This window comes from Pseudopodoces humilis, chromosome 3 (assembly GCF_049639895.1).
Source record: "Pseudopodoces humilis isolate 2021_Gansu_Grassland_sample_001 chromosome 3, ASM4963989v1, whole genome shotgun sequence".
Taxonomy (NCBI): domain Eukaryota; kingdom Metazoa; phylum Chordata; class Aves; order Passeriformes; family Paridae; genus Pseudopodoces; species Pseudopodoces humilis.
Window position 1 is genome coordinate 59768073 of NC_142202.1, and position 12786 is coordinate 59780858.

Below are 12786 nucleotides of genomic sequence, written 5' to 3' on the forward strand. Positions count from 1 at the left end.
GGCTCCAGGATAGAACCGCACCCCCGACGGGCAGCGGCCGCTGGAAAGGGCCCAGGAAGAGCGGGCGGGGGCGAAGCTCTATCAGCGGAGATTGACGGCCGCGCCACCCAATGGCGGCGCAGCGAGTGCGGCAGCGGGGCCCGGGCTGCCGGGCCGGGGCGGGCCCGGGGCGGGGCGCGGGGGCGGGCGGGGCACGGATTGGCCGGGGGGCGGGGCCGGCGGGGTTTTCTCCCGGGCTGGGCTGACGGCCGCGGCTGGGAACTTCGGGAGCGTGCGGGCGCCAGCGGCCGTTCCGGCGGCAGGTACCGGCGGGAGCGGTCCCGAGGGAGCGCGGCTTACCGCGGCAGTGGGGAGGGGGAGATGGCGGGAGGAGGGGGTCTGGCGACCGGAGCGTTGCGGGGAACTGGGGGCCGGGGGCCGCTTTGCCGCGTATCCGTCGCCGTTTTACTTGCTTCGCTCCGCTTGCCGCGGGATGCGGAGGCTGCGGGCGGGGCCGGCCCGGCTGATCGGGTAGAGCTGCCCCCTCCCTTCTTCCTTCCCTCCTGTGCCGGCCCCGAGCGGCGGCGGCGGGGCGGGCGGACGGGGGGCTGTCAGCGCCGCGGCCGGCAGGGGGCGGCAGCGGCCCCGAGGACGCGCGTCCGGGGGCGGCGGGGGTGAGCTCCGAGCCGCAGCCCCTCGGCCCCGGGCGAACAGCGGAGCGGCTGCGGGGGCTGGCTCCTCCCTCCCTCCTCTTCCCGCAGCCACGGGCGCTGGGCCCGGCGAGGCGAGCCGTTCGTGGCCGCTCCTCGCCGCTCGGTTCCGAGCCTCCTCGCGGGGCTGCTGGCGCGGGCAGTGCCGCGCCCGCCGCCTCCGGCCGCGGCTCGAGGCACCCCGGCCGGCGCTGCGCGGGCTCCCGCGGTCGCTGCCCTGCCCGCAGCTACCGTGCTCTTAAGTCGCCCGCCTCTGTTCTGGGGCCAGAAGGAGAGGGGTATTTTTCTCCGAAAGCCTGTCCCTATGGGTGTAGGTGTCTTTCCCTCACACGTCGTGTGAATGCTGAGTGAAGAGAGGCGGTTGGTTTCCTAATTTCCTTCCTCCCAGAGCACCACTCCTCTCGTCCTGATAACTTCATCTGTTTGCATCTTGGGCTGTTCCTTTCTTTCATTTGTGAGTTAGCAATTGCAGGAAAATGAGCTATATAGGCCTCTGCACTGAGGCTGTTTATCAAGAATCAGGTAGGGGGTGAAATCGAGGAAGACTTTGTATCCCTAATTTCCCTTCTCTTCAGGATTAGGGTAAAAATAAGTGTAGAATCCTCTTATATGGTTTGTGTCTACTGTTTTAAAATAAGTCCCCCTTTCAAGATGTGATGACCTAACCTCTGAGCATTATGCACCGAGATCTTAAAAGAAAGATATTTGTTATTTTTAAATTTAGGTCCAAATTTAGGTTCTTTTCCTATTATTGTGCTTTTGTAAGGCTTTGATTACAGTAGTCTGAAGCCTGAATACACTCAAAAGAGCTATTAACACTGTGGTAACATTTTTTTAGTGCAGCGTTCTTCCACAGGTAAAGGTCCTACTGCGTTGAACTTAATCTCTTTTGATGTTAATGGTATTGTGCACACATATGTATGCCTAGAAGGATTGCTGATTGACATAAAGGGAGTTGTTGTGAGGGTTTATCAGCTTAATGATTATGATTTCCACCTCATTGCCAAAGAACAAGTAATAGCCAGCTAAAGTAAACTTAGGTTAAGGTGCTTTGATACCAGTAATAACTAGCAAGCAGTTGAATCGCTGTGTTTTTTACTTCTTGTAAAGCTCTCCAAGACCTGTTTTAATTAAAATTATATATTCTATATTTTTTTTATAGCACATGTATTGGTTTTCTTAGCTTTACAACCTCCTGGTCTGTCTGCTGTCATGGGTGGCTCCAGTGTATTAGAGGAATGCAATGATCACAGTTCTGCGGAACTTAGCCTTCAGTAAATTCTCATAAAATTGTGTGTCCAGTCCTGCAGAGGTTGAAATGAGAAAATGCTTCATTGAGAGACTATATAAAAGAAAAGCTGTGTCCTTGAGCATCACATTTTGTACAGCAGAAAAATTGAGTCCCTAAGCTACGGAGCCAACCAGTTACAGAACAGAAGCAGTTTCGTGGCACGCTGGGTTACATAGCAATGGCCCTGGAAGGGTGTTCAGCAGAAGCACTCTGCTTCAGCTGCTGCTCCTCTCCCTTACAAGTTTCCATTTCTGCTGGCCATGCTGCTTTCTGTCTGCTGTTGACTTCTTGGAAGTTGAGCTGCTTTCTCTTGCCTAAGTTGCAACATTTTGCTGAGTTTCATTACCTTTGGGCTTAGAAAATGACCTTCCCTTCAGTGTTTTCCAAGGTTATGAATCTCAGAAATTTATATCAACAGTTTGTACCTGTGGCAGATGAGCTTGCATTGTAAAAATATAATTTAAATGGCCTAGACAAGACTTTCAAAAATATGCATATTCTCTCTGCACATTTGTTGATAGTGGAGAAGAGGGAGAGTTCCAACTTCTTAATATCCAAGTCTGTGTGGAATAAGCTTCCAGGCTTCATTCATCTGGAAACAGACCTTTTGTTCCACTTCTACTTGGATAATTTTCCAGCAACTGCAGTCAATTTATAATTTGTTTTCAGATTCAAGGAGCAACAAAGGTAACATTCTGAAGCTAGTTTAGCTTCCTGATGTCTTAATGGGGTTTCAGTGACAACACCAAAAAGCTCTCTTTTAGAGAAGGTAACCTGAAGAATAGTTGTATTACTTCTAGTAGCCAAAATTATCTGAATCAGTTTGTGAGTGTGGATATAGGCAGAATATTAATTTTTCATGGGACTAGCTCCCAAGTCATGCCTTTAAAGATGAAGAATGTGGGTCATAGGTGGAGAATAGTAGAGTAGTCTGGGAAGTACAGACAGGTAAAGAAGGTATTGTGGGTTGTGATAAATAATTTGGATATATGTTCTCTTTAAGTCGATTTTCAAATAATTGTACTAGGTTTACAAACAACATTTAAAAGATATGACAAGGTAAAAAAAAATTCAGTGGATGTGGGGTTCCTTTTTGAATTGGCATTTCCTTTTGGCATTAATCTGGGAAGCGTGTTTTAGTACAGAATATTGATCTGTTTTAGGATTAAAAAGGGAGGGAACAAATTAAAATGATGGTAGGTATACCTGTTACATGGATGAGAGCTATGAAAGTATTTGTTGGCAGAGAAATGATCTAAATGGTTTACATTTTTAATAGTTGTGTCTGTAATGTGTAGCTTGACTCTTTTGAAAGAGGAAGCTTTCTACATTTTAGTTTACTCTGTGTAAGTTTCAGTAGGTTAAAAGTGATTTTACTAAAAATTGTGGTGTATAGCAAACATTTTTGCTGCTACGTATTTCTAAAGCAAGGTTGAATGCTTTCCTGAGGAAGGTGTACTAAGTCAAACAGGTTTCATTCTGGAATTGGTCTTAAGTAGGGAGGAGTGAGAAGAGGGAAGGTGGTCTGTCTTCCTCATTGCAAGCAAAATTAAATCAAGGAAAAGCAGTGTTGGAAAACTGTTCATTGTGTACTCACACAATGGGTGGACACAAGAAAGAGGATGGGAGCAAGAAAAGGGGATGTGGAAGCATCTGGTTGTAGTCTGAGCTATATAAGAAGTCAAACTGCATTGTAAGGGGTTATTTCTGGCCTTCTATTTTGGAAGCAAGGACTACTTTAAACTTTAAGGGTGTCAGACTTTAAAATAAGTTGCCACACTTCTATTTTTTTAAGAGATGAAAATCAAAGTGCAAGTTTAATGACTGGGTGTGGTGTTTCTTTCTCTTCCTATTTGTCAGGGTGCTCACATTTTTAATCATTTAAGCGCTGTTTATCATTTTAGCACTGTTCAATTTCACTTCTCTGGTTTTCTAATTTATTTGGTGGGTTGATTTTTTGGTGTAATGTGATGCTGAATGATTCCCTTACAGGCAAGGAAGATATTGTGCTGTTATCCAGTTGTCATAGTTGATTTCACTGTGCAAATCTTCAAGATTCCTACTGGAGTGAAAGGTAATTTGTGGTTTATTTTTTTAGATCAGAAGATTTATTGTATGAATTTACTAAATAGGCAAAATTTTGTGTTCTGTTTCAAATTTTCATTTATTTTGGCTGTTGATGTGATAAATCTACATGGCTTAAGTTGTCGGTTTTGTAATATTATATAAAAAGGAATGTCTTGATGATACAGTAAATATTTGACTTGTACTTACGAATTTTGTGGTTAGACTCTTTTGTGAAGGTAATTTTACCAGTAACTTATTTCTTCCATAGACTTCCAAGACCTTGTCTTTGAGAACTTTGTAAAGATTTACAGACTAAGTGAAGGCCATATTGACAGAATATTGATTAATTACTATTGGGTGATCCAAAAATAGCTGTTCTGTTTGTCTAGTGAAATGAGTAAAGTATGTTCCATGTATAGTATAAAATTATAGACTTATGTGTACTGCAGGTGGGACAGCTTAGCAAGAATGCAGGTTTATTTATTTTAACAGACTTGGATGGGAAGAAAGGTTTTTTCACTTGCAGTAGCACCTGATGTCTTAGGGGCACTACACAAACACTGCATTACAACAACTCTGTGGTGCTGTAGAGGAGAAAGTCAGGTGCCAACCCTTTGCTGTGCACATCACAGGTGCCTTTGGTAGCGTAATGTTTAATGACTGCTCTAAAGGATGGGATGCTTTCAAAACCTGACTTCAGTGAAGATGGCCTCTTGTGTAAAAACTGTCTCTGCAGATTCTCAGAAGCAGGTAGTAGTATTTTGCTTATGTGTTTCTTTGATTGGATGTTTTTTCTGAAGGAGATAAGGTACTACTTCTACTGTTTATCTCCGTAGTGCTTTTATTAATAGTAGCATGGTTCTTCAGAGAGTTCTTGTGAAGAAGAATTGCAGGAAAAGCCTCTCTTAAAACTGGTGACTTTTATCAATGTCTGGGGGGTTAACTGGGTGTTTTACTTGATACTGTATCTACCATGGGTCTCATATTTGTCAGTATCTTGGTTTTTCTTGTGTTCTTTCTGAGGGGTGTGATAAAGCCTCTCTTTTAGCTTACCTTGCTATTACTGAGTCATGCAGCCTGTGTGCTCTGTAAGGTCATTGTTAGAAGATCTTGCCATTGAGTAGTAAAATGGGGTTAGCTAAGGACAGTTTAAAAGAGAACTGTGGATTGCCGTGGTCCTCTAGGCTTGAATCTTCCCTTTTACTTCTAACATTGTCTATGTGATTTTCTATTTGCAAAGCAGTAGTTCTGGAAAACTGTTTTGTAGGAAAAGATGTTCAGTAACCAGAAAATAAAAATAGACTAAAAAAAAAAAATTAAAAAAAATTCTAAAAAAAAGCATGGACTCTGAAAGATCAGTGTCATCTTCAATTGCTTGTGCTGATGACAAAGCGGAGTTTAACCAAATATTTATTGTTGAAGTTACTCTCTAATTAGTAGTGCTGTACAGCTAAATGTAACACTGGATTTTACTGTAATTTGCTGCTATCCCATTTCTGTGGGTAGAGAAGTATAGACTATAACTGTGGTATTCTTTATAGTGGCCTGGATAAGAATTTGACTACAATGTTTTAAGAACATAAAATGTTATTAAGAGCATGAAAAGCTTCAGTATGTATTTAAAATGCTTGATGTGCTCTCTTACCATGATGAAAAAGTAGTACAGCTTTTTCTAATTTAAAATACTCAGTTATGCTGTATATGGGATTTAAAAGATGTATTCTTAACTCAAGTTTTTGAATTCATACTAGGCAGACCTTTGAATTCTAACTGATTCAGCATGTATGCTCCTACTTCTGAAAATCAAACCAGAATTAAAATCTGGTGATAAAAATATGCTTGCAAGTGTTTCACATTTGTTGAAACACTTTTATTGCTTCCACTTACTCAGAAAAGCAGGGATTCATCAATTAAAATTTGCCATAATATATTAAGTATATACTGCAAACTTCTTTGAACACTTCTGTTTTGGATCTGAAAGTTTCACTTTCCAAATACAGCGTTTTGTTCTTTGTAGACATTATTTGTAAACAATCTATTTGCTGTTTCCTTAGCTGAAAGAAGCAGTTTTATCCCATTTAGCTTCTCGTTTTGAAGTTGTACTTAAAAGCTGTGTTTAAATAATACTGTAACTGCTGCTGTTTCATCATCAAGGAATTAAAGAAATATGTCCTGTATATCATTAGTCTGCTCTTAGCAGACTGAATCCTTTTTCTTGTATGGCTTTTTGGATACTTTTCCTGGTAGAGTATTTAATTATTTGACCACAAGTCTGAAATAAATCCAGTGTCTGGGAGGGAAGGAGGTGGAGGGACGGAGGGCAGGCAGAGTGGGGAACCCACAACCAGAACCAAAGAATGCTGTAGCATTAAATTAATTCTTGAGTCCATGGCTGCCTTGTCTCTTCTATAAGACAACATTTGTCAAAGATCATGGTGTATTATGGTTAGAGGCAGCTGTGTGTATCAAGGCTGGGATTGCTACATATCAATGTTACTGCTTCTTCTTTACAAGCCTCAGTTGTAAGTGATTTTAGTATTAAATCTGTTTTGGACCTCCAGTTATCTCATTAGTTAACTTAAGCTGTTGGGTATTTGGCCTCACTCTCCCAGTGTGCTTTCTTGACTGTGTGTGTGCTTGAGGATATATTACAGAGAGCAATTAATGTATCATGAAATTTGTGCACTTAGAGATTTATTTTTTGTTTCCCACCCTTCCCTGCCACCTTGCAGTATAATGACTTAGTGTTGAGACTGAATAGTTGAAGGTTTTTAGGGGAAAAGTTTACACTATTACCAGCACGTTTTTCTTGTACTGTGGAAGAAATTAAACTATGTAAAAGTGAAGTTAAGGAATACTACCACCCTGTGTTGTAGGTGAGAAAATTCTTTGAGGAAAGGTGCCTTCTCCATAGAAACACTCTGTAAAATGAGCTCTGTTGCAAGAGAATTGTTTAAAAACTTAATCCAAATCAAAAAAGAAATTGTGCTACAGAACACTGTTACAAATGACAGTGCTCCAACTTGGAGAGAGTGGCAGGGTAACATGGTCAAACTAGTTTTAAGAAGCCACACATATTGCTGCCCCCTTCATATTCCCTCATATGTCCACTAGTTTTAGCAAATTTAGTAAAAGGTACATGACCCTACATTCTACTTTTGTCCTTAGACCGTTACAAGATCAGGAATCAAAACAGTATTTGCAGTCATAACTAGAGACCAGGTATTACATGTGAGGCAGCTACCACTTAAGGAAGAATTTTTAAAATTTTAGCCCTGATATGAAAGGTTGACTCTAGAAAATGCTTTAATTGTCTCTCGTGTATTCTGGACTTCTGTTCCTTTTGTTTCAAAAAGCGTAATGAAATTCTATAAAAACACCCACACATTAGCTGAAGTATATTTTGCCTGAGCTGATTTGTTTGAAAAGCTAAGAAATCCAGCTCTTTGTCTTGAGGCATCATGAGATTTGATATATTGGGCTAAGAATTGAGGCTTTTATTTACTGCTTGCAATTGGATTTTTAAAGGCTAGTGTGAGAAAGGCAAAATATGCTCCCAGTATATTGGGAACAAGTTTGCTTCAATTATTTTTTTACCTTCATTAAAAAATGCAGCTTCTTTGTGTTTTTCAGACCTTCTGCTCAGTTTCCCTGATTTTTAATTTAAAAAAAAAAATTCTTAAGTTGTATTCCAAGGCAACACATAATATGAAACTGGTTGACTTAGCATAAAATTTCCCAGTGGTGGTACATTATGTATTGGGTAAAGGGCAAGACATGTGCTGTATGTAGCATGTTCACACTTCAGAATGGGACCAGATGAGAACAGTTTTTATTGGTTGAACTGTTTAGCCCTTGTCATGAGCCTAAATTTTCTGTTTTGAAACATCTTGTCTCTATAACTGTTGAATGATGTGGGAAGATTAATTTGCCTGGTGGATTTACTTGAAATAAAAGAGAGATGAAAAGGCTGGTATGTTGCTGTCCACATGTTAAGCCTATTGAAGTCAAAATCAACCTGTTTCGTTCTTTTACTGCTGTATGATTTTTGCTTGCTCATAAAGGATACTTACGAAAAATAAATCTATGGATCCTTCCTGTTCAAAAGCTCATGAGTGTGTTCTTGTTTTACTCATATTTAAAACATGTTTTACTAATATTTAAAATGTTTTCATAAAACATAAGTCAGTTTTTCTTTAATGGCTTTGGTTAAATGTTTTAAGACTTGAAGTAGTTATGCTGCAGAGATTTTTCTGCAAGTGTTGTTTTTAAAATTGAGTGGCTTTTCATGTTATATTATTCCCAAGGTTAACAACAGTACATGACTCTTGCTAGGAGGCTCAGTATGTAAGCAGTTAAACTAACAGCTTAAGACACAACAAGTGATTTTATATTCTGTGACTATTTTTAGATCCTTGGTGTTATACCAAGAAGGTGAAAGCATAAGCACTTATTTTGGGAAAAATGTGGTTTTTCTCTGCTGGTTCATTTTGGGTGTTTGATGATGTTTTGGGTGTTTTGTTTGTTTGTTGCTTTTATTTTTTTTTTAACCTTCCTCCATGCTGTCAAATGCTTTGTTTCAGGTATCTCGGGCAGTATGTTTGTATTTGTGCCCTGGTAAGTTGATCATGAAGGAAGCAAATTAAAGGAAATCAATGTTAATATTATCGGAGATCCTATTTAATGTAACTTTATTAATTGCTTAAAAGTGGTTTCTGTAGCTTGCCAAATCTTGCTTGTTCATTAATCATACTCCTGTTTTTCAGTATTAAATGGAATAAAGATGATCCCTCTGTTTTTAAGAAACAGAGTTGGTTTGTGTGGAGTTTTTTTTGGGGGGTATGGAATTTTTGATTTCTTTCAGAGAAGAGCAGCTTCTGCTGAGTGGTTTCAGATTATGCCTCCCACCAGTTTGTTGTAACCAGTCATTTATCTCCTGTTATCTCTATTGGCAGTATATGTGGTTGTGGGCAGACTGTGGTACAGCACTGAGGCATCCTAAAGAAGGTTTAGGAAGGAAATTCCCCAATTTAGTGTTCCCATTGGAAAACTCCAAACCATGTGCTGCTCGCTTCCCCATCCCCCCTTCCTTTCCCCTTCGGTTGGATAGAGAATTGGAAGCACAAAAGGTAGAGATTGTGGGTTGAGGTAAGAGCAATTTACTGGAAATAGCAATGAAATAAGAAAAGGAGCAGTAAGAGCAACAATATTAATTACAGAGTTTGAGGGAGGTGAATGAGTCACATGTGAGTGTTCTCACACAGGGCCTGGTGAACACCTGACTGCACCACCACACTACATGATGGAGAAGGGACTCCTTTTCTTGTCCCTAGAAAATGATATAGAGGTACTATAGAATAATCTCTGCCTCCTGGCCAGGCCCCCCCTTGGCTACTGTACAAATAAACCCTGTCCTTGCTCGAACCAGGATATTATCCTCCCTTTAGTCTATTCATGTCATTCATTCATGTCATGCAAAAATCCTACACTTACCAGCTATATATATATATACATATATATGTATACACACACAAGCATAGGTGTTGTTTCAGCAGTCAATGGCTATCCCTCCAAGATCAGTGTTGAGTTAATTTGGTCCCTGACTTTGGGCTCTGTCAATCCTGGATGTCTTCATACCCGCAAGAAGGGTGGTGTGCTGCCAGGTGGTTGTGAACAGGAACCTCCTGTATCTGGAGCAGACCATATTTATTGCCCATGGTAGTTATGGCATACATAATGGCTGTGTCATTCAGCAGCCAGTATTATAAAATTCAACATTACAGACTGTTCTAACCCAAAAATCAAATCCCTTTGAGGTACACATTGTTTCCCCATTCCTCTGCATTACCCACCAACTGCCCCCAGGTCCTCGAACAAAAACAGTTGTGCGGATAGGTTCGCCTTTGCTTTAGGCAGGACCAATGCAAAGTGACACTCCTCAAATGCACCACGGAGACTTTATCCCTTTCTACGGTATGTGGCCATTTTCACTGGGCAGGGCCAGCTTGGTTGGTGGAGCCTCTGCTGATAACTAAACCAGGCAGCGTTTGCTTAGTGTAGATTCCAGTGTTTGAAGGCCTCATCACCCACTGCTCTCAATGTGCTTTCTAATGGTCCATTGTACTGTTCAATTTTCCCAGAGGCTGGCACACAATAGGGAAGAGGGTACACCCACTGAATCCTGTGCTCTGTGGCCCAGGTCTCTATGAGTTTATTTTTGAAATGGGTCCTGTTGTTGGACTCGGTTATCTCAGAGGTGCCATGTTGCCACAGGATGAGCTTTTCAAGGCCCAAGATGGTGTTTTGGCAGTAGCATCAGACCCAGGGTATGTATCTAGCCATCCAGGGATTGTTTCCACTGCTGTAAGCATGTAGCACTTGCCCTGGTGGGTTTCAGCAGTGTGATGAAATTGATATGTAGGGCCTACCCATATTTGTATTTCAGCCATAGCCCACCATACCACAGAGGCCTTACCCGCTTGGCCTGCTTGATCACAGCCTGTATTTCACATTTAGGGATAACTTGAGACATAGTGCCATGGTTGAGTCCCCTCGATCACAAGCCCATCTGTGTGCTGCATTGCTTCCCTGATGACGCAAGGTATGATGGGCCCATCGAGCCAGAAATTACTTACCTGTATCTTGCCAGTCCATATCTACCTGAGACACTTTAATCTTGGCAGCGTGATCCACCTGTCCATTGTTGCAGTGTTCTTTGGTAGCCCAGCCCTTGGCTATGTGTACATCTATGAGACATACTTTTACAGCCAGTTTCTCTACCTAGGCAGTGATATCTTGCCACATTTCAGCAGGCCAGGTACATTTCCCTCTGTGCTGACAGTTGACCTTTTTCCATCAGTCCAGCCACCCCCAGATCATTTGCTGCCATCCATGAGTTAGTGTAGAGGTAGAGCACTGGCCATTTCTTTTTCAACAACCTCTAAAGCTGGGTGTCTTTTAGTTCTGCACTCTTGCTTGATCCACTCAATAGCTTCTGCAGCTCGTTGTGTAGGACTTCATATGGCAGCTTTCCATTTTCTAAGTGTGGCAGGAGCTGTCAGTAAAGAGGGTGTGTGTTGCTTTCATTTTCTGTTAGGTGATTGATACATGGTGTATGGTAGGGCCTCTTCAGCATATGTTACCTTCTTCTTTGATGATGATCTGAAATTTTTGCCTTTATGTCAGTTCTTGCTGACTTCCAAGATCCCTGGGTGATTGGGGTTTCCTGTTTGAGCTTGCTGTGTGATCAACACAACCTGCCCACTCCACGTAGTGTCAGTGGTGTGATGCATGGCAGGGACTTTCTCTTTGAACATCTAGCCCAGTATTAGCAGTCAGGGTGTCAGAAGAAGCTGTGCTTCAGTGCCAGTCACTTCTGAGACACCTCAAACTTCTTCATAAGCTGCTGGTATCTCAGTTGGGGTGTAACAGCTTTGGGATCCTTTGCATCCCTGACTTTGTTGAATTTGTTCAAAAGCTTGTTGTTGTTCAGGACCTCGCTTGATTGAGAGGATTTGCAGTCTGACTGTAATCTGGAATATGAATCCTCCAAAAACCCACAGCACCTAGGAAAGCTTGTGTTTCCTTCTTGATGCTTGGTGGGGATGTGGGTACTATTTTGTTGACCACATCCATTAGAATCTTACAATGTCTATATTGCTGCTATACTCTTAAAAATGACTTTCCCAGATGCTTCAGGTATAGTACTAGTTGATAGTTCAGGTACATAACTGGTACTTGAAAAGCTGAGTGGAAATTCTTTCTTAAGTTTTTGGGTGTTGTAGAGGCTAGAGTAACTTTCTTGCATGACAGAACATTTAGCTTGGTTTTAATCCAGAAACAAAGTTGGAAAGTTTTGCAGTGTATATGTCTTTAATAAAATTAAAAGAGAAACAAAATCATAGAATAGCAAATTTGTCATCTGTCAAAGCAAAGCTTCATGAATTTTAAATACACTTACTAGAACAGCAAGATTCTGCTATAATGGGGATTCCACCTGTACTGTTTTCCTAGTTGTTTGCTATTCTTAGGGTATTAGCACTTTTTATAAAAAAGACAAATCTGCCAGTGTATTTTTGCAAGCCTTTTTGAAGTTATATTTTTTTCAATTTTTCAGTAACATAAAGTAGAATTACAGAATTTTTTCTTTACAAATATGTTTGCAGCACATTATTAGCCTGAAATCATATGTAAATTATGATAGCACAGAGGGAAGATGTGCCACTGTGTAGGAGTGAATTGGAACTGGAGATATTTGGGATGTTTCTGACTGATTCATTATTTCTTTGTCTGGTTTGGAGAGCTTAGGGTGTGGCTTTTGTATCTTTGATCATTTCTATCTTATATGTGCAGACATTTGAATAGCAAATTTGGTCGCTAACTAGATAGTAATTCTTTTTTGTTCAATACTAACTTTGAGCTAATTGAATTTAAGTGAATCAGCAAGATGTCAGCAAGCAGCTCTGTGTCCATGGATCATGCAAGGCTGATGCTTTTGAACTATTTACTCCTATTATGGAACCTTTAAAAAGAAGAATGCACTTAGGAGGCTGAGTATCTCTAGTCAGTATGGAGGTTGTGTTAAACAGCAGAAGCTGGTTTTCATTTTCAGCAGTAGTTGTTCTGTTGTAGGGCTTTTCCCCTCTCCTCCACTTCAGTTTATGCTCTAAAGGTGTGGTTCACTGTATTTTCTCCCCTTCATCCTTTCAGCTCCAAACAAGCCCTTTGTAACCTCTTCTC

The 12786-nt window shown here is 41.3% G+C and overlaps 1 protein-coding gene across 19 annotated transcripts in view; it reads left to right on the plus strand.

Moving 5' to 3' along the window:
- The first annotated feature begins 219 nt into the window (after positions 1–219).
- EPB41L2 (erythrocyte membrane protein band 4.1 like 2) overlaps positions 220–12786 on the plus strand; it is a 106744-nt gene continuing 94177 nt past the window's right edge. For 18 of the 19 annotated variants that reach the window (XM_088052885.1, XM_088052892.1, XM_088052889.1 and 15 more), the window contains exons 1-2: positions 220–302; positions 3973–4054. The gene's annotated coding sequence lies outside the window, so the exon portion shown is untranslated. The remainder of the gene's footprint in view (positions 303–3972; positions 4055–12786) is intronic. The other variant, XM_088052886.1, reaches the window with a different exon arrangement.